Below are 25,486 nucleotides of genomic sequence, written 5' to 3'. Positions count from 1 at the left end.
GTGTGTGCATGTGTAAAACTTTTACCTCCTACTCCCTCCCCGCCGCAGACGCTGTATAGAGCTGCTCCCCTGGTGGTGAAGGGAGCTGACCCAGCGGGAACCCATGGGCCCAGGGGCAGAGAGGGGCTGTGATTGGGATCACAGCTATCCTTTCATCTTCACCAAACTGAAGGGGACTATGAAGCGCTCACTGTCCCCAGCTGCGCTCAGGGCTTCCACCACTGGCTCCTGCTCACCCTTCTGCCGTGATCTTTACCTACCAGCTCCAGGAAACCTCTCCCTGCCTCAGTTTACTGCCTACCTCTCTGGGCTGTGCTCTGACAATGGAGGGAAAATCCAGCTTACCTTCTCAGCAGACAGCAAGCTCCTCACTGCCCCTCTTAACATCCCATGCCATTCCCACCTCCCACCCTTCCTCAGCTCTTGCTGTCCATCCAAATCACTCTTCAAGCTTCTCCCCATGAGCATAGTTCCTCCAAGAAATCCTCACATACCTGGGACTGACACATGCCCCCCTCCTTGCCAAACACCTACTCTACCCACAATGACCCCATGACACTCAGGAACCCACTATCCAAACATCACTGTCTACTGACAGCTGATATCTACCAGGCAAGGCAGGGCCGACAGCAGTGGCCTGAACAGCCAGAAACATCCCTGCCCTGACAGAACTCACGTTTTAGGGGTAAGGAGATTGTCAACAGATGAGATAAATCCGAAAAACAGCTAGTAAGTCAGATAAGTGACGAGAAGAAAATGAAACAGGGATCAGGAGGGTAAGAGGAGGTTAGAGTTTTCAATGAGGTCTGGGAGGGCCTTGCTGAGGAGGGACCTGAATAGGGAGGGAAGGGGGAGCCATGTGGGTACCTGGAGGAAGAGCACTGGGCAGCAAGAACAGCCAGGGCAAATGTCCTGAGGTAGGAACATGCCTGATGCGGTCAAAGAGAAGTCAGACTAAGTGTCTGAGGCCTGGGCAGCGAGGGAGCAAGTGAGAAAGAGGAGGGCAGGCAGGCGGTGGGGGAAGATCCAGTAGGAACTTGTGAACCACGGGGAGGACACTGGCTTTTTCCTGAGTGAGATGGAGCCACAGAAAGATCTGGCAGGGGAGAGATGGCCTGACACTGTGCGAGGAGCTCAGACCCTGGAGTTGGGACAGGACAGAAGCAGGGATCCAGGGAAGAGGAGGCTGTGCGAGTCCAGCGGGAGACCACGTGGGGATGGGGAAGGGGAAGCAGTGGGCAGGTTCCGGGCTCGCTATAAAGGTCGAGTTGGTAGGACTTGCCGAGGACTGATACTACTTTAGTGATGGCTGGAGTGTGAGCTCACCGGGGGCAGGGCATGGTCTGGTCTTGCCCATCAACACATCCCCCAAACACCTGGCACACTGCTGGCCCTTAGTATCACCTAACCTGTTAGACCGTTGTGAGTGTGTCTATTGTTATCTCCTGTGGCTCCACACAGGCGGGGACCACGTTTTGGTTGGTCATGACCGGATCTCAGCACCTAGAACAGGTCACCCCTTAGAGGCAGCTGGGTGGATGGAGGGGACGCTGACTCTGGCCTGAGCCTATGCCAGCATGCAGTCCGGGCCATGCTGAACCTTCCAAATAGTTCTTGGGTGGGCGGGTATGGAGTCCTCTTCCTTCCTGTTTCCCAAACCAGGAAACAGGCCCAGAGAGGCGAAGTCACTGCCCCGGGCTGCCCAGCACCAGGTCACAGAAGCACCCACTCTGACCCAGAGAGGCCTTGTTGACGCCTCTTCAGCCTCCTGCTTCCCAGCGGCCCTGGCTCCAGCCAAGGCCTCCATTCCAGACAACAGACCCCAGAGGTTTATGGGACAAGAACCAGGACAGAGACAACTCCACTAGTGATAACCAGAATCAGGATCAGAAAGGCTGCCTTGGTTAGGAGGGAATCTGAAAAAATGTTAAACGAACAAAACTCGACAAGGGCTTCCACCTTTGCTCAAACTGTGACTTAACATGGCACCGCCCAGTGGGCCCTGCCAACCTCAGGGCCTTGTCTCTGCCCCTCACTTCACTCCAACCACACGGGTGGTCTCTTCTTTCGTTTTAGACGTAGGAATCTTGTTCCAGCCTTAGGGCCTTTGCACCTACTATTTTCTCTGCCCAGAGCTGCATGGCTCACCCTTTCTTGACATTCAGGTCTTAGTGTAAATAAAACTGCCTCAGAGAGGCCTCCCCGACCCCCTGACACAATCTGCACCTCTGCTTTATATTTCTCCATGGCAGTTATTACTACCTGGCATCACCCCTCCCCCGAGTACGTCGGCGCCCGGAGAGCAGGGGCCTTTGTCTTGTTCTTGCTGTGTCCCTGCCATCCAGAGGAGGACCTGAGCACACAGTAGGCACTCAGTAAATATCAGTGGAACAAAGGAGTGATGCCCTTGCCAGTGTGATGAGTCTAGACCCCGAGGAGAGGCAGGGAAGGGTGTGGGGGCAGGGGGCAGACAGGAGCCCCAAGGCCCATCCCACACTGTCTGAAAGTCTGACCTGATGCCTGAGAAGGAACTGGGGCCCAAGTCCTTCGAGGGTGAAGCTGGCTATTTAGTAAATAACCAGGTGTGTGTCCCAAACACAAGAAGCACCCACTGGGAGTCCATCCCAGGTCCTCCCCACCACAGGGAGGCCCGCCCCAGCCATGTGGCCTAGGCTGGAAATCTGAGGAAGGGGCAGCATATTTGGACGACAGACAAGAGGCAAGTCATCGAGTGGAGGGTGCTGCTAGAAATCCATGAGTCTCCCCCGGTGGGTGAAAGCCCATAGCAGCTCACAGATCTATCTGGGTTCACCCTGGTCTTGGGAAGGAGGGCCTGGAGTCAGCAGTCTGGGGAGTGAGAAGCAGCCCTGCTCTCTGAATTCTGGCCAGACACAGTGCCATTCTCCCCGACCAGGCCTGCACACAGATTGTGCCAGTACAAGGGCTCAGCAGGCAGTTGGTGGCTAAGAGCAGACTGCCCAGGCTCAGATACCAGCTCCACCACGGCCAAGCTGTGTGCCTCTGAGCAAGTGACTCAACCTCTCTGGGACTCAATGTCCTCATCTGCAAACGAAGGGGAACGAGTCTCTTAACTCCTGGGAATGTCTAGACAATAGAATGAGATGACATTTAGAAGAGTGCATGGCACCCATGGGTCCTCACTACATGTTAGCTGCTGTTATTATTACTGCCATTGTTTTTGCTGCTGCTGCTGAATGAATCAAGGAACAAATAAATAAAAGAGGATGCTGGGCAAGTTCCTCTCCTGGCCAGAGCAAATGTGCCGTCTTACTATCTCTGTTAAGTCTTACTTTCTCTAGGGCTGGAGTGGGGGAGTGTAATGGGCTGCCACTGTCTGAGGACACATCTGCCTCTCCCGCTGGACTGGGAGTCTCTAAGAGGATAGGGGCTGGGGTCATCTCAGCCACCCTGTGTGCCCAGCCCTGCCCAGCAAAGGGGGGTGGAGGGGGGAGATAGCTCTGAGTGTGGTTGAATGAAAAGATGCCGCTTCCTTTACCCAGCTGGGCCCAGGCTGGTGCTCAGAGGTTCAAGGGAGGCCAGTTGGCTCCTCTGACAGTCCCAGCCTCGAATACCCCTGCCCTCCTGGCCAGGCACAACAGGGCATAGACACAAAGGGCTCTGTTGGTATCCCTCACCCCCCAGAGGTGCCCAGGGTGGGAATGAATGCCACAGCAAACCTGAGTGTGGGTGAGTCCGCAGGGACGGGGGAAATCAGATTAGACTTCATTCATTCTTCCCCAAGGCAGGGCAGGAAGGAGGGAGAGGGTATAGGCAGAAAAGAGGCTCTGGAGCCCTCCCAGGCCCCCGGAACTCAAGCCCTCCCCTGACATGCAACTCCCTGTGCCCCCCCCACCCACCCACACACACCCTAGACACAGAAGCACAATCATCCATAGAGACCATGACACAGACTCAGCATAAACATCCAGCTACACAACCACAGATGCACAGGAACACACACCGTGGTCGTACAAGAAACTCCCTGAGCAGCCAGAGTCAGCAGCAGCCATGCCAACCCAACAGAGGCAGCGGTTGTAGAGCCTGAGCATGGGAAGGGACATCACACCTGAGCCTCAGCTCCTGCCTCTCAGATATGGGCATCCACAGAGCAAGTCCAAGGGAAATGTGAGGCATCAGTGGGAGAAGGTGAGGGAAGCAGTCTTAAAGTGGGGCCTGGCTCAGAGGAAGCTCTCAGCATGGAAAGGGTCAGACACTAGGACAGTCACAGCCAGGTCCCTGAAGCACCCATGCACCCAGGACCCCTCCAAAACCACTATGAAGACCCACACACATCCCAGAGGTGCAGGCATTCCTGAAAGAGACCCACAGACACATGCCAATGGCACGCACGATACAGACCTGGGCCACCAGCCAGAAACACAGGCACATGAATACACAAACAATTCCACAGATGCATCATAACTGCTGGACTTCCCTAGAAAGGCAGACCCAGGACCCCATACACACACCAGGAACATTCCCCAAGACAGAGTTAGACCATAGACCCACACAAGCCTAGATCCACACACACTATGCAGTAAGTCCCCATGGCACACCCAGGCACAACCACGGCCAACTCCAGGGTCAGTCACCTAGAGAGGCACAGCCCCTCAGAACCACCCCATCCAAACCAGACCCCAGGAGGGCGCTCCCACTAAGATGCTCAGGGACCTGAATGAGACATGTGGTAAGCCTCAGCAAAGACACCTGCCACCACCACCACGGGAACCCTGCCCCTGGGCCCAGTAAAGGTGTGGCCCCGTGATCACATGCTCACACTGGCTCAGGTGACCAGGCAGCAGGACTACCCTCCTCACACCCAGGGCAGCCCTCCCCTATCTTCCCCTCCTGCCTGAGGCCAGGGCCAGCTCACCTCCACCATCTTCTTCCCTGGGTCCTGGGCCACCTCAGCGGGGTGAGCCACAGACAGAGACTTTCAGCTGGGAGAGCAGGGAGCAGGTATCAAGGGGGCTCCACTGGCTCTCCGACACACGCATCCACCAAGGAGAGCTGGCTGGGCTCTGTGCCCCAGCCTCTCTGGCAGTGGGTGGTGACGCTGCCCTGCCCTGGCAGAGAAGTTGAGCTCCCTGTGGCTCCAGCCCACAAGGAGGAGGGAGGGGGAGAATGGGAGGGAGAGACAGAGGGAGGCGGGGCTGAGTTTGGAGAGCGTGGGCCACATCACCATCACCACAATGTCCAGCAGAGGGAAGGGCTAGGCAGGGACACAGGCAGAGGAGACTCCAACCACAGCCCTTGCTTCAGAGGGCCAGAACCCCACTAGCACCCCCACACCCCCACCTCGCTCCCCATGGTAGGCTAGATGCCAGGGGTTAGGGAAGCAAGCAATGCTGCATAGTGGCGGGCAGCTAGGTTTGAAACAATGATCCAGGCTGAGGGCAGGACAGAGGGGTGGGGCTCTGAGATGGAGGGGTGGCTGGAGATCTGGGGCTTGATGTATTCTCTGCTCCCCCCACTTCCAGGCTGTGAGTCCAGCAAGAGCTTCGAGAAAACACAACGAAGGTAGCCTCTCTAGCTCTGCCCCACTCATGCATGAGGATGAGCCTGAGATTTGCAGCCTAACCAGAAGGGGAAGATCCAGTTCCTGGTGAAGCCCCCACATCGCCATCTCTAGGTGGAGGGCTGGGAGATATGGATGGTGGGAATGGGGAGAGAGAAAGGGCTGTGCCATGCTGGCTCTGCCTTCCAGGATGTGACTAACCCTTCTGAAAATAAGTGGCTACTCTCCACACACTGTCATTAACTCACTGCTGCCCTCACTGGACAAGTACTTTATCTGGCCCATTTACATCAGAGGAAACTGAGGCAGGGAAGTTGGTCACCTGCCACCTGTCCCAGTGCCAGTGCCAGTGCCCTAAACCAGCTTTTCTGAGCAGCAGGCTAGCCTGTTCAGAACCCCCATTCCAGAACAGGAGAAAGACACCCAGAGGGGGATTAAGAAGGGGCCGTGTTGGCCCTACCTCACACCCGCTGCCCTTAGGTCTCACTTCCCCTGCAAAGCCTTCGCTGGCCCAGGTCAGAGTTCCTGGTGTGAAGCTTGTTTCTTTCTGTCTGTCTCACCCAGGATGGAGGACAGGGGTCGGCTGCTTGGTTCATCCCTATTCACCCTGCGGAGCCTACCACAAGCGCTCCTGCAGGATGCCCTCCCTGACACACTAGGCTGAGTCAGGTGCCCCCTCTGGACCTTATCCCAGAGCTACCACTCCCGCTGTCACTGTCTCTGAATGTCTGTCTCCCCCACTGGTTCACACACCTGTGAGCTCCTAGCACATACCAGGCAGGCCTGTTGGAGGCCCTGAGAAGTCAGTAATGAACCAACTAGACAGAACTCCCTGCCCTGGGGCTTCCTCACTGAAGGGTCCTGTGAGTGACAGGGCCCGGGTTTGAGCAGGTGGCTGGGTCCAGGGCAGATGCCCAGGTGCTGGTGAGCCCAGTGAGAACAGTGAGCGGTCCAGGCAGACAGGGGGACAGAAACCTGAGTCATTCCCATCCCCCCACGGTGGCCAACTCCCACAGGACTCCCATCACTCAGACCAGGAGGGCCTGGAAATCCCTCAAACCCCCTCCTGTCCATCACCTGTTCCGTAAGCCAGAGGCTCCCAGGGCCACAGCAGGGTAGGTTGGGGACCCCAGAAGTCCCAGATCCCAGGCCACTCCCTCCCCCACCAGGGTGGAGCACCTGTCAGGCAGCCACCCAGACATGAGCCAAGTGAGGCGGCTCCTCTAACCTCCCCAGACTGGATCGGCTGGTTTGGGCTCTGGTGTGGGAAGCGAGCAGTGGCCAGCAAAGGGGAAGGGGAGGGACAGAGGAGAGAAGGGGAAGGGAGGAAGGAGGGCGCACCAAGCCTCTCATTGGAAATAAGAGGTTCTCCTGGTGATAGGCCTCAGGGGCCAGGAGAGGTCGTCCAAGATCCTCTCACACTGGAACAGATTTTATTATAAACTAAATAAACATACCTCAAAGTAGAGACTAAAACAGTGAACCCCTTAAAATCTACTACTCAAATTCCCAACTACTAACATTCTGCCACATTTGGGCTTCATCTCTGCCCTTTCTTTCCATCTCAGTGTCTGTCTCTCTATAATGCAGACACATGGTTCAAAAGCCAGTGGCACCAGAGGGTAAGCAGTGACAGGACGGCCTCCTGCCCTGTCCTAGCTTGGCCCCATAAACAACTCTCCTAGGTTTTTGTCCTTTCTGAGAGAGCCTACAAATGCACATGTGTATGCGGGTGCACACATACACTGACACACGCTTTAGATGGCAGCATACCACATACACTATTCTGCACCTGCTTTTTTCAAGAACATTTCTTGGCTCTCCTGTGCTGCTGGCACCAGGAGGAGTTTGGCAGCATCTAGTAAAGGTGAAGACACACACTTGGGACCTGGCCAGCGCTTTCCTGGGAGCCTACCAAGCAAAATCCAGCCCTTGGGCTCCAGGGACACGTATGGGAAGGTTCAAGAAGCACAATCTGAATCTGCCAGAGACTGGAAACAATGCAAACGCTCATCCACAGGAAATGGATAATAAAGTGTGGTCTACTGGCTCCATGGAATAGTACACAGCAGTGACAATGAATGACCACAGCTGCATGTGCACGAATAGCAAAACGATGTTAACAAAAGAAGCAAAACATAAAACACATCCTAGGATTTTGTCCAGAAAAAGTCTGAAACCAGACAAAATGAAATACACTTTTGGGATGTATACAGAGGGGGTAAAACCAGAGAGAAAAGCAAGGCAGTGACTGCCTCGAAAGTCAGGGAAGGGGCTGCCCTGGGGCGGGAGGGCCTGGGGAGGCAGGGGCTATGTAGGTCTTCCCTTTATAATAATTGATTATGCTATATCTTTATGCTTTATTCACTTTCCAGCATGTATACTAACAATTTATATTATTTTAAAATGTTATTATATTTACTTATGTTACTTATTTATAGTTCATTGTTTATGTTTTATTTTGTTTATTAATAAAAACCTTATTATAACTTAATAGAAAAATATATATAATATATCTTAGTCTTTCCATGCCTTGATCTCCACAAAGCACAGCTCTGCATGGAAGGGCCAAGGTGCCTTGAACCAATCACCATGAGGCCACATTGGTGGTTTCCAGCCTTGAGCTCTTACAAACAGTGCAGCAATGACAACCACGTACAGATGTCATTTCACAGGTGTGCCTGTGGGTCAAATGTCTAGAAGTGGAACTGCAGGCAAAGCTCAGCACTGCCAAGCTGTCCAGTGTGAGGGCCTCACAGCCCAGGGGATTGTCAAACGCCTTGCCAGTCAGATAGGTGAAGTTGTCCCCTCGGCCTAGTTGTCATCTGCTTTTTTCTGCTTAGCAGGATGCACATCCTTTCACAAAAGAGTCAGAATTCCTTTTCTGCTGAGTATCTCTTCTAAGTCATTGCCCATTGCTCTGCATGGTCAGAGAGAGCTTTGTAAACCTGATGTCCCTCGCCTTACTTACTGTGGCCAGCACAGTTAAAGCTACCTCCTCCCCAGGTTCCCCAGGCTCTCGCCACCTCTCAGTCTCATTTCCCGACACACTCCTGCTCCAGTCATCAGCTCCAGCAGCAAGCAGCTTCCTTCCCACATTCATGGATTCCACCAATGGAAGTCCAATGCGTGTCCACCATGTGCTGCACAGGCTGGGGAGCGGGTGCAGCATGGTCCTTGCCCTGTGGGGCTTAGAGTAAAAAATCACACAAATTAAATGTGAAATTCAGCTGAGACTCACAGGCTGGAGGGACAGGGGAGTGGTGGAGCCAGGCCATAGGTGAGCCAGAGGGCCTGCATTTGGAAGACATAACTCTGGGCTGCCTTGTCTGTGGAGGACGGAAATAAGGGGGCCTGAGTAGGCGTGAGGACAAGTGACAAGAGTGCATCACTGCTCCAAGCAACGATGAAGGTAGCCAGGATGGTTGGACATGAAGAGAGGACAGACAGACAGAGCTATGTCTGCCAAGAAAAAGCAAGGCTCGTTGATGAGGGGACTAAGGACAAGGCAGGTGCCCCGGGTGACTCTGAAGCTGGGTAAACCATGGTGCCATCTGCCACACAAGGGAACCTGAGAAGAGCTCCAAAACTGCCAGGGCCAGGCCCCAGAACAGCTCCATTTTGAAGAAGATGAATAAAGTGGGAGGACTCACTGTCTCCAATATAAAGGCCTAAAAGACAGCTACACTAATCAGGAGTGTGGATAAACACGTAGATCAGTAACCAGAGAGAGTACTCAGAAACAGATCCACACAAATATACCAACATTTTAAAACACTGATATTTTTCACTGTGTTAAAACATACCTAATACTTATCACTTTAGCTGTATGTAACACGGATAATTCCATGGCATTAAATACATTCCCAATGTCATGTAATCATCACTGTCTTTACCCAAAACTTTTTCATCATTCCCAAAGCAAATCCTGTATATCTTAAACAATAGCTCCCTATTCTCTCCTCCTCAGCCCCTGGTAAATTCTATTCCATTTTCAGTCTCTATGAATTAGCCTATTCTAGGCAAATTATATAAATAGAATCTTACAATATTTCTCCTATGGTTGGCTCATTTCTTTTTTTCCCTTAATATGTTTTTATTGGCTACAGAGAGAGAAAGGGAGAAGGAGAGAGAGAAACATCAATGATGAGAGAGAATCATTGATTGGCTGCCTCCTTCCTGCACATCCTCTACAGGGGACTGAGCTCGCAACCCAGGCATAGTCCCTGACCTGGAATCTAACCATGACTTCCTGGTTCATAGGTTGACATTCAATCACTGAGCCACATGTTTGGCTCATTCACTTAGTATAATGTTTTCAAAGTCCATTCATATTGGTAGCATATATCAAAATTCCCTTCCTTTTTTTTTTTTTTTTAAAGAATAGTTTTGTTTGGTTGGTTGTTTTTGTATTACTTTTCACCTGGGGATATTTTTCCATTGCTTTTAGAGAGAGTGGAAAAGAAAGGGGGGGGGGGGGGGAGAAACACCGATGTGAGAGAGACACATTGATTGGTTGCATCTAGCATGTGCCCCGACCCAGGCAGAGAACAAACTGCATCTCAGGTTCATGCCCTTGACCGGGAATTGAACCCGCAACCCTGCAGTGCCCAGGTTAGTGTTCTAACCACTGAACATACCAGCCAAGGCTAAAGAATCATTTTTATTGGTTTCTGGAAAGAAATATCAATGTGAGGCCGCAACATTGATAGGATGCCTCCTGTACACCCCCTACTTGGGACTGAAAACCCAGCCCAGCCATGTGCTCTGACCAGAAATGGAACAGGCAACCTCCTGGTGCACAGGATGTTGCCCAATTAACTGAGCAAGACCGGCCAGGGCTCCTTCCTTTTATATGACTGAATAATATTCCACTATGTGTGTATACCACAAATTATGTGTCCACTTATTTTATTTCTTTAAAATCTTTATTGTTGAGAGTATTACAGATGTCCCCTTATTTTCCCCCCTTTGCCTCCCTTCACCCAATTCCTGCCCCGCCCCTTTCCCACCCTACTATCTGTGTCTATAGTTAAGATACTTGGTTAATCTCCTCCTACCACTCTCCCCCTCCCCTTTTCCTCTGAGATTCGTCAGTCTCTCTAATGCTTCCTCTGACTCTATTTTGCTTACCAGTTTATTTTGTTCATTAGATTTGTTCACTTATTTTGATTTTTAGATTCTATTGTTGATAAATATATTTGTTGCCATTTTATTGTTCATATTTTGTATCTCTTCCTCTTCTTCTCCTTCTCTTCTTAAAGAATAATGCCCTTTAACATTTCATGTAATACTGGTTTGGTGGTGATGAACTCCTGTAGCTTTTTCTTGTCTATGAAGCTCTTTATCTGACCTTCCAATTCTAAATGATAGCTTTGCTGGGTAGAGTAATCTTGGTTGTAGGTCCTTGCTATTCATCACTTCGAAAATTTCTTGCCACTCCCCCTTCTGGCCTGCCAAGTTTCTGCTGAGAAATCAGCTGACAAGTCGTATGGGTGCTCCCTTGTAGGTAACTAACTGCTATTCTCTTGCTGTTTTTAAAATTGTCTTTAGCCCTTGACATTTTAATTATGTGTCTTGGTGTAGGCCTCTTTGGATTCCTCTTTTTTGGGGATTCTCTGTGCTTCTTGGACTTGTAAGTCTATTTCTTTCACCAGGTAGGCAAAGTTTTCTGTCATTATTTCTTCAAATAGGTTTTCAATATCTTGCTCTCTCTCTTCTCCTTCTGGTACCTCCATAATGCAAATGTTGGTATACTTGATGTTGTCCCAGAGGCTCCTTACACTATCTTCATATTTTTGGATTCTTTTTGTTGTTGTTGTTCTGATTGGGTGTTTTTTGCTTCCTTATATTCCAAATCCTTGATTTGATTCTCAGAAGCCTCTAGTCTACTGTTGAATCCCAGTAAGTTATTCCTTATTTCAGTTAGTGTATGCTTAATTTCTGACTGGTCCTTTTTTGTGTCTTTGACATTCTCACTAAAATCCTTGAAAATCTCATGAAGATTCTTGAGCAACCTTATAACCATGGTTTTGAATTCTGTATCCAGTAGTTTGCTTGCTTACATTTCTTTCATTTGTGACATGTTTCTTTGTCTCCACATTTTGGCTGCTTCCCTGTGTTTGTTTCTATGTATTAGGTAGAGTTGCTATGTCTCCTAGAATTGGTAGAGTGACCTTGTGTAGTAGGTGTCCTGTAGGGCCCATTGGCTCAGCCTCCCCAGTCTTCTGAGCTGGGCACTCTAGGTGCACCCCTGTGTGGGCTGTGTGCACAGTCTTGTACTTAAGCCTTGACTGCTTTTGGCATCACTGGGAGGCCAATTAACTGTGAGGACCAACTGTGGCTACAGTGGGAGAGCTGCTGTTCAGGAAACACCCTAATGGAGCTGGATTTGCTTCAGTGGGGCTTTGGTGCTCACTGAGTCTGCCCCTTGAGTGTGTCACTTGTGGATGTGTAGAGTTGTAATCTGCTATGGTCTGAAGCTGCCCACCAGGTGCACTGGCTCTAGGGCCTCCAGGGAGATGCAAAGTCAGCCACTGCCTGGGGCCACCTGATAGGACCTATAGAGGGATCTTCAGATGGCTGCTATTTTCTATTTTTATTGGGCTTGGATGTACCCAGGCAAGGCCCAGCTGGGAAGCAAGGCAGGCTGGTGCTAGTGCTGGGGTTGGGCCTTTTATTGATAGGTTTGGGGCATGCTGTCACCTGCTGCAGCTTGTTTGAGAGATTTTAGCAAAAGCTGAAGCCTGAGCCAGGACAGGCCATTCATATGGAAAAGCTGCTGCAAACAACTTGGGTGGGGCTGCAAATTGGATGGGGCAGGGTCTCAGGGAATACCCATGATACAGCAAACAGTGTGCTCCAGGCTGATGGAAACTCAGATATGGCTGCCAGTCAGCCCTGCAAAGAGGAGGTTCCAGCACAGGAACAATGACCCCTGTGAGCAAACCCATCTGGGAGAAAGCCACCCCAAGTTCCTGCCCCAATGCCAGACAACCCAGTTCCTCCCCATATGTGTTTGTGTTCCCCAAAGCCACCCATGCTGGGTGTCTGAGTATGTTCGTGCACCGGCTCTTTAAATGGAACACTTGGGTCTCCAGCAGCCTTGGTGTCACTCAGCCACAAACTACTGTTTTTATAGCCCATAGTTGCAGGTACTTCTCTTCCCAGCTCTGGAACCCTGTGCTGGAGGTCTGGTGTGGGGCTGGGACTCCTTGTTCCTCATGCGTGGCCTCCACAGAGATGATCTCCCTCCTGATTAAAAAAAGCGGCACACATGGGTGCTGGTCCAGCCTGGTCTGTGCCTCCGCCCCTCCTACCAGACTCAATGAGCTTCTTCTTTACTTCTCTAGTTGTAGGACTTCCATTCAGCCAGCTTTCAGGTGGTTCCGAACAATGGTTGTTCTGTATTTTAGTTGTAATTTGCATGTGGTTGTGAGAGGCAACGAGTACAGGCATTTACCTATGCCGCCATCTTGGTTTTTCTGTGTACTCATTTATCGGTTAATAGATACTTAAACCTTTTACCTTTTAGCTACTGTGAATAATGCAACTATGAACACTGGTATACAAATATCTGTCCAAGTCTTTGCCTCCAATTCTTTTGGACATATACCTAGGATTGGAATTGCTATGGTAGTTCTGTATTTAACCTTTTGAGAAACGACTGAACTGTCTTCCACAGTGGCTGCTCCATTTAATATTCCTACCAGCAATGCATGAGGGTTCCAATCTCCCTACATCTTCAACAATATTTGTTATTTTCCTATTTTTTAAATAATAGCCATCCTGGTAGGTATAAGGTGGTATCTTACTGTGTTAACTTATTTTTTTTTTTACAAAGAAGCATAAGCAATTCAATGGAGAAAAGACAGCATTTTCAACAAATGGTGCTAGAATAACTGGATATCCATATGCAAAAAAAAAAAAAAAAAAGAACCTTGATCCAAACCTTACAATTTGCACAAATATTATTAACTCATTAGGGAGCAGAGAGCTAAATGTAAAATGTTAAAACTATAAAACTTTTAGACAATAAATAGGCAAATCTTCAGAATCTAGGGCTAGGTGCAGAGTTCTTAAACATGACACCAAAAGCAAGATCCATAAAAGGAAAATTTAATCACTTATACCTCATCAAAATTAAAAATGTCTGTTTTGCAAAAGCCCACGTGAAGAGGATAAAAAGCTAAAGACTGGGAGAAAACATTTACAAACTCCTTATCTGGCAAAGGAGTAGTATCTAGAAGAGACAAAGAACTCTCAAAACTTAGTTTAAAAAACACACAAAAACCCCCCAACAATCCAATTAGCAAATGGACAGAAGACAGGAAGAGACATTCACCAAAGAGGATGCACAAATGGCAGATAAGCACCTGAAAGGGTGTTCAACATCATTAGCCATTAGAGAAATACCAATTAAAGCTACAGTGAGTTATCATTACACACCTAAAGTGAAAAATAGTGACAACAACAAATGCTGGTGAGGAAGCAGAGACACTGGATCACCCCTGCATTGCTGGTGGGGATGTAAGATGGTGCAGCCACGCTGGAAAACAGTGTGGCAGTTTCTTTAAACATGCAGCTACCATATTACCCAGCAGCTGCACTTCTGGGTATTTGTCCCAGAGAAATGAAAATTTACATTCACACATAACTGTGTATGTGGCTGTTTATAGCAGCTTTATTTGTCATCACCCTAAACTATAAACAACCCAGATGTCCTTCAATGGGTGAATGGTTAAACAAACTGTGGTACATTCATATCATGGGAATGAATACTGATACAGGCAACAACTTGGATGAATCTCTAGAGAATATACTTAGTGGAAAAAAAGTCAACCCCAAAAGGTTACATATAGCATGATTCCATTTATATAACACTAGGGGCCCAGTGCATGAATTCGTGCACCTTGAAAGGAACTGTGGGCTGTGAAGCTGCAGTGGGCACAGGGCGGGTCTTGGCCCATCCTCCGCGCCCCTGCCCAGCCCCCAGTCCCCTGTCTGCTGGCAGCCCTGCTCCCGCCACTGCCGCTCCCACGCACTGATGACGCGAGAGATTGGGCTGGCACCAGTAGTGGGTTTGAGTGGGGCCGCTGATTGCGCTGAGCAATCGGGGCCAGTGCCGGGCACCAACAGCGGGTGCAAGTGGGGCCAGCACTGGCAAAAGGTGCGAGTGCCAGATGGGGCCGCGATGCACGGGAGCAAAGGATTTTCAGTAACCACCAGAGGCTCGCCTGGATGACAGCGACCGGTGCCCCGCCTTGTTCTGGCATCCCCGTTCACCTGCTCCACCATCCTGCTGCAGCTGATGCCCGCCATGTTCTGCGCGTGCCTCCTGGTGGTCAGCATATGTCATAGCAGCCATTTGTTCCACTGTTCGGTCTATTTGCATATTAGGGTTTTATATATATAGATTCTTGAAATGACAGAATTATAAAAATGGGGAATAGACAGATAAGTGGTTGCCAGGAGTTACGGACGGGCCAGGGAGGGGATGTAGCTATAAAAAGGCATCAGGAGGAATCCTTGTGATAAAATGTTCTGTATTTTTACCTTATCCACATCAATATCCAGGTTGTGTTCTTGTACTAACTCTAGACTTGCCAAATGTTACCACTGGGGAAACTGGGTAAAGAGTACAAGGGCTCTTACTGAATTATTTCTTACAACTGCATGTGAATCAATTATCTCAAAAATTTTAATTAAAAATAATTTTATTAAAAATGCCAGCCCCTTTCCCATCTTTTAGCTTTTGAATATGCTGTTCATGCTCCTTAAAACAGCCTTCCACACACTAACTTCTGTTCCTCTCCCAGCCAGTAGCTCAGATGTCTCCTACACCAGGAAGCATTCCCTGATTTCCTAGGCTGGAGCTGGGACACTCTGGACTGTGCTTTCCCCAAGGTGACTCTAGAATGTCACTGCCTCAAGTTCCATGAGGTAGGACTTTGGGCTATCAGGCCACCAGCCTGTCCCAGGCATCAGCCAGCCCAGGGATGAACTCAGTGAGTATCTACAAAATGAATGAGTGAATGGCAATAATGACAATAATACTGAGAACTAGGATCATTAAGAGGTTTCTAGGTGCTAGCTCTCTTTTGAGTGCTTTACATAGATGAAATAACCTTTATACAATCCGATTTTATAAATGGGGGAACAGGCCAAAGGGTTAAGAGTGCCACATGCCCAAGGTCACCTAGCTAGTAGATGGCAGAGCCAGGTGGCAAACCCAGGCTTCCAGATCCAGAGCCTTTGATAATAATCCCCAACCCAGAGGGTCTCTCCATGAACTGCTAGATGAGATCACTAAACAGGGCCCTCAGGGGAAGCCAAAGAGAAGAGACCCTCCCACTTCAACCCCCAATCTATTCCCTATGGAGGGAGGGTCTCAGCTTCCTCTGGACAGATCCCAGGTGATAACCCATTCTTACCTTACAGGTGCTCAGGGGAAGCCCCTTACACATCAAGGACCTGTAACTGAATTCCATTTGGTGACCTGCAAAGCTAGCAGTGCTCCCCACCCTCCAAAATGCCCACTTTCACTTGGAAGCAATGCCAGGCTGGGGCGGGGGCTGCGGGCCTGGGGCAGAGGAGCCCCAAGTGCCCTCCTGAGCTCCAGCAGGGCAGGCTGCTTTTATCTGGCTGGGGTGGGGGGACTCTGATCCATGCTGGATGCATCCCTACTGGCACAGAACTTCATTTATCCACCCAGAGAAACCTCAAGAGCAAAATATCGAGAGCAAGCTGCAGCCAAGTACTGGCAGCCTGGGATCATTTACACCATTTTAAAACCTGGAGAACCATCCAGTATACTATTTAGGGAAGCCCAGGGAGGGACCACAGTGAGGCTCTGGGTACCTGGGGGAAGGCATCTGGAGGACTTTAATCATAGCAAGAGTGTTTTCTCTCCTTGCTGTGCATCAGGCCTGAGGAGGTTCGTTAGGTGATTCTCTATTTTCCTGGGACATCTGAAATCTTTCATAATTCACGAAAAGAGGTAATAATTAAAAGAAGAAAAGATGATTGCATTTATTTGATAATGCTAGAAAGAGCACATGAAGGAGGGGGCTTTTAGGGCACTGGCAATGCTTGTCTTCATCAGGTTGTCAATAGATGGGTGTTTGCTTTATAATTATTCATTAAACTGAACAGGGAGGTTCTGTATACTTTTATGTACATGTCATATTTTACACCGCCATGCAGGAAACACCAGCGATAGCAATTCTGACAGCTGGCAGCTCCATCCACACATGCATGTGTGCGCTGGCTCTCTTATCTTTTATAATATACTAGAGGCCCGGTGCACGAAATTCATGCACTCAGGAGGGGAGAGGGTCCCTCAGCCTGGCTTGCACCCTCTCACAGTCAGACATCCTTAGCGCTGCCATGGAGGCGGGAGAGGTCCCCGCCACCACCACTGTGCTCGCCAGCTGTGAGTCCAGCTCAGTGCTTCTGGCTGAGCAGTGCTCCCCCGGTGGGAGCACACTGACCACCAGGGGGCAGCTCTGGTGGTCAGTGCGCATCATAGTGACCGACTGTTCTGCCGTTTGGTCGATTTGCATATTAGCCTTTTATTACATAGGACTAGAGGCCTGATGCACGAAATTCAGTCATGGGTAGGGTTCCTAGGTCTGGCTGGCGATCAGGGCCAATCTGTGGGGTGACCGGCGGGGCGATTGGGGGGCCCCCCCGCTGGCACCCGCCTTGGCTGGCCTGGGGCCTGCAGGCCGGGGGAAGCTCCTGCATTGAACGTCTGCCCCCCGGTGGTCAGTGTGCATCATAGCAACCCATCATTCCACCGTTTGGTCAATTTGCATATTAAGCTTTTATTATATAGGATTATTATCTAGGATCTTTATTGATTTCAGAGAGGAAGGGGAGAGAGAGAGAGAGATAGAAACATAAATGATGAAAGAGAATCATTGATTGGCTGCCTCCTGCACGCCCCACACTGGGGATCAAGCCTGCAACCAGGGTATATGTCCTGACTGGGAATCATACTGTGACTTCCTGGTTTATAGGTCAATGCTCAACCACTGAGCTATTCTGGCCAGATGAGCTGGCGCTCGCGCGCGCTCTCTCTCTCTCTCCCTCTCTCTCTCTCTCTCACTCTCTCTCTCACACACACACACACACACACACACTCCTGGAACTGCTACTGTAATCAGAGCAGCAGTCCTCCTTGGCCCCTTGCAGCTCTTTGATTGCTTCCTGCAAGGAAGACAACAGCCTGGAAGTAGCCAGCCCCAAAGCCCTCAGACTCGGCCACAACACACAGGTCTCTCCACATCCTGGCACTCTCATGTCCTTTGTGAGTCACATTCCCCATGGAGCCTTCCTGGCCCCGGGGACTCACCTATCCATATCCTTGGACTGTTCTGGGGCACCACAGCTGGTCACACAGACTAGAAGGCCTTATTTAAGATTTGATAAAGTGTCCCCATGGCAGGGACAGCCCTGGCTGGCTCATCTGTGCCTTGTGCTGGAGACACAGGACAGCCGTGAGGCCAGCTATAAAGCATATATGTGGGTAGCATGCTGGTGCAAAACAAGGGAGTAAGGTGCTGCTAACACCCCCATGTTGCAGAGGAGGGAAAAGGCTCAAGGAGGAGAGGTGCCGGCCCAAGGTCACACAGTGTATATCAGAGTCAGGATTCCATGGCAGGTCTAACCTGTGCCAAAGTCCATTCACTTAACCATGTTCATTCTCTCATTAGTTCACACACTAAGCAATCCTTTATTATGCACTCAATTGTCAAGCACTGTTTTAGGCTCTGGGGACACAGCAGTGAATAAGACAGTCCTTCTTTTTTGGAGCAGAAATTCTAGTGTTGGGTGTAAGACAATACACAAGTAAATAAAAATGTATATAACAAATGAGAGAGGGGCCAGAGAATACAGTCAGGGAGGTCTGGGGGGGTGGCATGTGAGCAAGACCTGAAGTGAGGGAGCCATGTGGGGAGCCATGAGGAGAGCACTGAAGGTGAGGGGAACGGCCACTGCAAAGGCCCAAGGATTAGAGCCCGCCTGATAAAGATGTGCGCGTGGCGGCCGGCGTGGCCGGAAGGGAGAGCTGGAGGGGAGGGTGACGCAGTTGAGGTCGAGGAGATCTACACTAAATGCAGAACAGCAGCGCCGGAGCACACGCCAGCACCATGCCCTTGTCCGCATGGTCACTGAGTCCTGACCACAGCCCGCCCCATCGTGTTACGCAGGAGGAAGCAGGCAAGGGATGAGAAAGGTTCCCAGTGTGGCCAAGGGCAGAGCCTAGCTCTGTCTCTAAGGCTTAACCACCAGGCCAGGCTGTAGGGGATAGGGGTCAGGGACAGTTCTCATCTGGGGGCCTACGTCCTAGCAAAGCAGGGACCCAAAGCTGTGCATTTAGGACAGCGGTTCACTGCAGGCTGGGAGCTAATACCGAGCCCTCTGTTCTCAGGAATTCCCAAATCTCAGTCCTGCAGTTCCCCCATCCCACTCTGCTGTATCTGGGTACCAGCCTTACTAGGAGCAACTGAAAAAATTTTTTTTCAATCCACTCACTTTTTATAAAACTTAACTAAATTTATTTTTAAAATCATCCAGGCACATACTGTTCATGAAAGAAACACAACTTAATTATAACCAAGTCTCTAACCTAAGCCCCAATTTACAAAAAGCACAGGGGATAGAGGAACATGTAAGATGACACCACAAAAAGCACCAGCCAGATGTAGACAAAAGGCCAGGTCTTTGAAAGATAAATGACTCAAACAGCAAGGACACAAAAGAACTGAAGGAGTAAATCTTATGGACTACAGAACACATACCAACCAAATCCAAAAGCATTGACTTTTATCTGCAACTCCAACTCAAACACACAAACTGGAAAAAAGGTGATAGACAATTGGGGAAATGTGAGGAGATGAAGGAATTATTTTGTTTCTTTTTTTCCCTGTGACAATGGTATTGTGGCTATTTTTTTAAAGATTCCTTATCTCTTATAGTAGGAAAATCTGGAATATTTATAGCTAAAGTATATGATATTTTATGAGACTTTTAACATTATACAACAGGAAATGTGACCTAGTCATAATAGCAAAGAATTATGGATCACTCACCCCGTGAATCTTAACTATTAATCCAAACATGTACCTGCCTCTAATAACTAACAGTAATTGAGGCAACAGCAAGCATAATGACATAATGATGGCAGCCCTCTGCTGAGCGTCACACACGCACTCACACTGACTCACTTAATGCATCCAGCTAAACTGGGAGGCAGCAAGAATCCTTCTCCTGCTCCAGATGTGGGAATTAATGAAGAGACATCTGGGGCTCAGGGCCTGACCCAAGGTCACAGAGGTAGCTGGGGGCCCCAGTCCTTGCCAAGCATGGGAGCACTGGGCTCTCATTCCCCCTCATTCCCATCAAATGATAAAGGCTCCAGATACAGAGCCTTCACATCTTAGCATAAACCTTTGCTGAAATTAAACCATCAGCCACTCCATAGGATCCTGAAATGTTAATGGGAACAGATGACACCAAATTTGGGGCCCATGGAAGGGTAAGGGTCACAGGATCTGTCAGGGTTCACCAGCCTAGATGGTCCTCCCGACAAGGTTGCAGAGCCAACCCCAGTACCCCCAACTTTAGCAGGATGGGTGCCCTCCCCCACTCCCCGCACTCCAGAAGCAGTGAGGGAGGCTGGCGCACAATTACATCTGCATCCTTCCCATCCTTGCCCTGGGCCTGCAGAAACCAGCTCCCTTCTGTGGCATCAGGGGGATCCTGGCTCTAAACGGGAAGCCTGGGAAAGCTTCCGCTGGGGGACAGGGGTGGGGTGAGGGTGGGGAGAGTGAAAATTGAGGGTGGGAAGAAGGGAGAGAGACAGGGAGAAAGACAGAAGGTGGGGAGACAGAGAGATGCAGTCCAGACAAGGGATGGGGGTGGGGGGAGACAGGACAGTGGCAGAGGCTGCACCGCCAGGGACAGAAGGAAGCCTTCTCTGGGCCTCCCATGGCCTCATGCATAACATGGGAGTAATATCTTCCTATAGTGTGCCTGTGAGGGGGACATGACCTAATCACGCCATGTGAGACGCCTAGAGAAGTGTCCTGAACATCACAAAAGCGAATACATGTTTGCTGTAGACCAGTGGCTTTTATCCCAGCTCAGTATCACATTAGAGTCACCCGGGAGCTTTAAGGAAAAAAACCAACACTCAGGACCCACAGCCAGAGATTTGGATTCAAACAGTCTGTGCTTGGGTCCCTGTACAGAGGCCCCACCAGGTGACTAATGTGTAGCCAAGGGTGAGTGTGGGATGAGGGGGCTTGAGGAGGGACTGGACACACTGATGAGGCAGGCAGAAGGAGGGACAAGGAGGGGAGAGGAGGGGAGGGACAGGGTCAATAGCCCAGAAGGCCCCTCTCTGCCTGTCCACCCTCCCCCACCTTAGGACACCAAGAGTCTGGGGCCTGCTAAGGAATGCAAGGAATGAAGCCAGGCCTGGCACAGCCATCTCCAGGTCCCCTCCCCCTTCAACTAACTCCCAGGAGCCCATCCTCAGTCCAGTCCAGTCCAGCTAGGCATCTCCCTGAAGAAAGACCTCAGCCAGCACAGTCCTCCAGGCCTGAACACCCACTCCAGCCCTCACGTAGGAGCACCAGTCCTGAACCGCTTCTCCTCTTGGGTCCCCTGCAACTCAAGTGCTAAGCCATAGGGCCCAGCCCAGGCACCCCCTTTGAGAAGCACTTATCAGTGGTGTAATGAGTAACCCTGACAGCAGGCAAGGGGAGGGTGGAGCTTATCACCTGCTCTGGACCTGCTCTGGCTGGCGGGGCAGCTGACATGACTTCCCAGAGGTAGTGACCTTCAGGCCAAGACCCAAAGAATAAATGAAGTGAGAGCACTAAACAAAGGCCAGCCAGGTATGAATGCAGCCAGCAAGCAGAAGGGAGCAGGCCTTATGGACCAGCGGAGGGACTGGGTCCTGGCCTCCTCCCTGGGCAACAGAGCTGTGGAAGGATTCTAAGCAGAAAGGGACCCATTCTAACCTCAACCGCACCTGCTGCCCTCCACATCTTCTCTCACAGGCATGGAGAAGCCCAACTGGCCCACTGAAGGGTGTTGGGGTATACCAGTCTTGCCACCCCCGGTATTCCTGAGCCTGTTCCAGATAATTAAACCATAAACTGATTAGTCAAGCAAAACCTTTCATTAGGCTTAAAGTCATTCAGGAAAATTACAACCTCCTCTGCAGGCACCCTGCCTGCCCTCTGCCAGGGCCCAGGATGGTACCAGGGAGGAAGCAGGGAATGGGGGAGGTGGGCCCTGCCGCTGCTCGGTCCCCAGTAGAGGGCGTGCAGCAGGCAGCTAATCAGTGATCCTCTCTCATCATTAATATTTCTATCTCTCTTCCCTCTCCCTCTCTAAAATCAATAAAAATGTATTTTAAAAATAATCCAACAAGAGGTGATAAGGACTGTGATGGAAAACTATGACACTTCTCTGAGAGACACCAGAAAAGACAAATATAGACCACATTCATGGAATGAAAGAAGTGATGCCATATCTGTGTATGTGACAGATGCTTATCTAATGTTTAAACAAAATTACAAAAAGCCAAGAATGGCCAAGACAGTGGAAGGGCTTGTTTCCCCAGATCTAGGCTTATTGTAACTATGGAAATTCGGACAGTGTGGTATTGTTACGGGAATAAAGATAGAAAAACAGAGTGAGGAAGGAAGAGAGCCCCCAGAAACAGGCCCCCTTACACAGAGACATGACTTATGATCAGGGCCGCGGTGGAGAAAAGTGGTCTGTTTTTAATAAATGGGGGTCTAGGTGGAAAATATAAAACTGGATGCCTACCACACACACACACCAATTCCAGAACGAATAGAAAAGCAGAACCATAAAACTACAAAGGAAATGAGTGACACATTTGACATTAAAATTAAGCACTTCGGTTCATCAAGACAATTTTAAAAAGTGAAAACGCAAGCTGCAGGCTGGGAGAAGATAGTGTAACATCTTAGAAACAAAGGCTCTCCTCCAGAATCTAGGATTTAACTCAAAGAGATAAATAAACACGCAGACAGCCCAAGGGAAAAACAGGCACGCGACATGAAGGGGTACTTCACAGGACAGGCTCTCGGGGTGTTCGAAAACATGTGGATCTTTCACCTGACCTGCCACCAGGGGAGTGCAAATTAGCACCACAAGGAGATGCCACCACATCTGCTCGGCACCAGGTTGCAGGGCGGGCCAAGCACACAGCACTGGTGTCACTCTCACCCTCCTCTTCCGTGAGACAGGTCCGATGGTCGTAGCCACTTTCTGGGATGCCAGGAAAGATTAGGCAGAAGGGTGGTAGTGCTGTGCGGGTCACTGGCACATGCAAACCCTCAATTTGTTTTCCTTATAATCAATCAGCCTAAGGAATAAAGACTCCCCAGGCCCAAGATTATTTCAGGCCTTCTCCTGCCTCCAGACAGGGGTGCCTCAGAAGGCTGAGAGTCCAAGAGACAGGCTCCAAATTGGGTAGCAACTGGGTCTGTTTATCTACCACTGTGTCCCTGGAAGCCACTAAGGCCAGGCACTCCAGAGAATTTGTGGGAAGAAAAAGAAAACAATCATATTCACATTTTCATGCCAGGCCCTAAGGAAATTCTGTTAGGAGCAGAACTTCAGAGATGCCCAGACATCAGAGTAACCTCAGGTCCAGAGAGAGAAAGAAATTGAGACACAGAGAGGCTTGAGTAGCTGTCAACATTCGAATCCAGACCACGTGGAGAACTGACACTGATGTTAGTCTTTCTTCAGGTCCTCAAGTGCCCCTGCATGCTCCCGCCTAGACCCCTGCACAGGCAGCTCCGTCAGCCACCAGTGCCCCTCCCTCCTCCTCTCTAAGGTAACTGCAAGTGCCATTTCCTCCTCAGGAAGCCTGCTCTGTACTCCTCACCCAGGGCGGGTCCCCCATCCTACATTCTGGCAATGACACTCACCACTTATTATAGCTCATTCATTCATTCACATTCGTCCACCAGTGTTTACTGAGCGACTACTACACATCATGCTCTGAGAATATAGCAAAGGGACACAGTAAGCTAAGTTATGGACAGTGGGGACAATAAACCAACAGAACCACAAAGTATAATGTAATGTAAGTAGTAATGATGAGTGCTACAGAGAAAATCAAGCAGGGGAAGGTGGGGGGCAAGAGAGAGATAAATTACTGAAAGAGCAGCATGAACAAAGGCCCTGAGACAGGACCTAGCCTAGATTGCTCTAGGAATGGTACAGCAGTGGTGAGCAGAAAAGCCGGGCCAGCCCTGATGGGTTTGGCTCAGTGGTTAGAGCGTTGGCCTGGGGTCCAAAGGGTCGCGGGTTCCATTCCTGGTCAAGGGCATGTACCTGGGTTACAGATTCAACCCCTGGCCCCAGTCAGGTGCGTGCGGGAGGCAACCAGTCAATGCGTCTCTCTCACATCAATGTTTCTCTCTCTCATCAATGTTTCTTCTCTCTCTCTCTCTCTCTCTCTCTCTCTCTCTCTCTCTCTTTCCCGACCCTTCCACTCCCTCTAAAAATCAATGGAAAAAATATCCTTGGGTGAGGATTAACAAAAGGGAAAAGAAAAACTGGACAAGAATCTTGTGGGGCCTTGGAGGCGTTTCCTAAGAGAAATGAAGCCACGGGAGGGTCCCCAGCAGGAAAGGGTCATGATCTGACTCAGGCTCCCTCTGGCTTCTGTGAGGGCAGACTATGGAGCCAGCAGGGAAGGGAGGAGGGAGGATACTGCTGAATGGCCCAGGGGGGAGATGAGGGTGGGTTGAATTGGGGGTAACAATAAAGAAGAGGGAAAGGCACCAGGTTCTATTCTGAAGGTAGAGCAACAGGCTTTCCTGATCTCGTGGATATGGAGGAAAAGGGCAAGATGAGTCAGGATGATACCAGATTCTTGGCCCAATTAAGAGGATGGATGGGGTGCCTGTTACCCAAACAAGGCCACTGAGGGAAGATGGGGCTTTTTTACCTGTCTCTGTGTCCCCTACTAGGACTGAGCTCAGTGAGAGAGCCTGTTGTGTTCAACTCTGGGCCCCGTGGCCCCAGCACAGGGCTTATCCAGGAATAAGCACTTGACTCCTGTTGGTAGGACAGGTAAGAGCTGGCATGGACAGGAACACAGGGAGGAGAAAATGACACAAAGGACTCATCTCAATGATAACATGCACATGTTACTTTTGCAGATGAACAGAATATAAAATGTTTCAAGATTCATTCAAAAGTCTGACAAACCAAGTGTTGGTGAGGATTGGACGTGTACACAGGTACAAGCACTCTGGAAATCTGTAGGGCGGTGTCCACTAAAGGTGATGATACCCTACCCTCTGCCCGGAGCAACACACCCTGCACCTATTCCCTGGAGAGATGCGTGCACACACGCACCAGTGGGCACATTCAAAGAGGATGTTCACACCTGCACAGCAGGAGACAGAGAACTAAGTTATGGTTGTTCACAGCGTAGAATATCATACAGCAAGGAGGGTGAATGAACTGACAATAGATGCAACCATGGGGACAGAGGATGAAAGAAGGTAGACACAAACAAGGGCATGCAAAGGATCCCATTTATGTGAAGTTCAAAAGCAGGCAAGGTGGCACTCTAGAATTCAGGGATGCACACCTGGTAAAAGCTACCCGGAAAAACAGGGACATGGTGACTCCCAAGATAAGGGGAGTGATTACTACTGGAGTTGTGATCAAGAGGGTGATGGGGGCTTCTAGGATGCTGAGCTCTCTGTCTTTACCTTGCTGCGGTGGGTGAAGTGTCTGTTCACCTTGTCATTATCTATCAAACTGACGTGTGCACTAGGCACTTTTCTATGTGTATATATACACGGCATTTCAGAGTCAAATAACCTGGGGCCAGGATGCTGTGGAAGTGTGGGGGAAGGGGAAGAG

General features: G+C 50.0%; 1 protein-coding gene across 3 annotated transcripts in view; it reads right to left on the bottom strand.

Annotated features, from left to right (window-relative positions):
- PAK4 (p21 (RAC1) activated kinase 4) overlaps window positions 1-25,486 on the bottom strand; it is a 49,051-nt gene that overhangs the window by 15,207 nt on the left and 8,358 nt on the right. Inside the window, exon 1 of one of the 3 annotated variants that reach the window (XM_028142734.2) lies at window positions 4,895-5,064. The exons of the other annotated variants lie outside the window; for them this stretch is intronic. The gene's annotated coding sequence lies outside the window, so the exon portion shown is untranslated. Of the gene's footprint in view, window positions 1-4,894; window positions 5,065-25,486 lie in introns of those variants that run through there. 3 annotated transcript variants of the gene reach the window in all.

The sequence above is a fragment of the Eptesicus fuscus genome, chromosome 21 (assembly GCF_027574615.1).
Source record: "Eptesicus fuscus isolate TK198812 chromosome 21, DD_ASM_mEF_20220401, whole genome shotgun sequence".
NCBI lineage: Eukaryota > Metazoa > Chordata > Mammalia > Chiroptera > Vespertilionidae > Eptesicus > Eptesicus fuscus.
The sequence above is the reverse complement of the archived record's forward strand: the minus strand, read 5'-3'. Positions and strand labels throughout refer to the sequence as shown.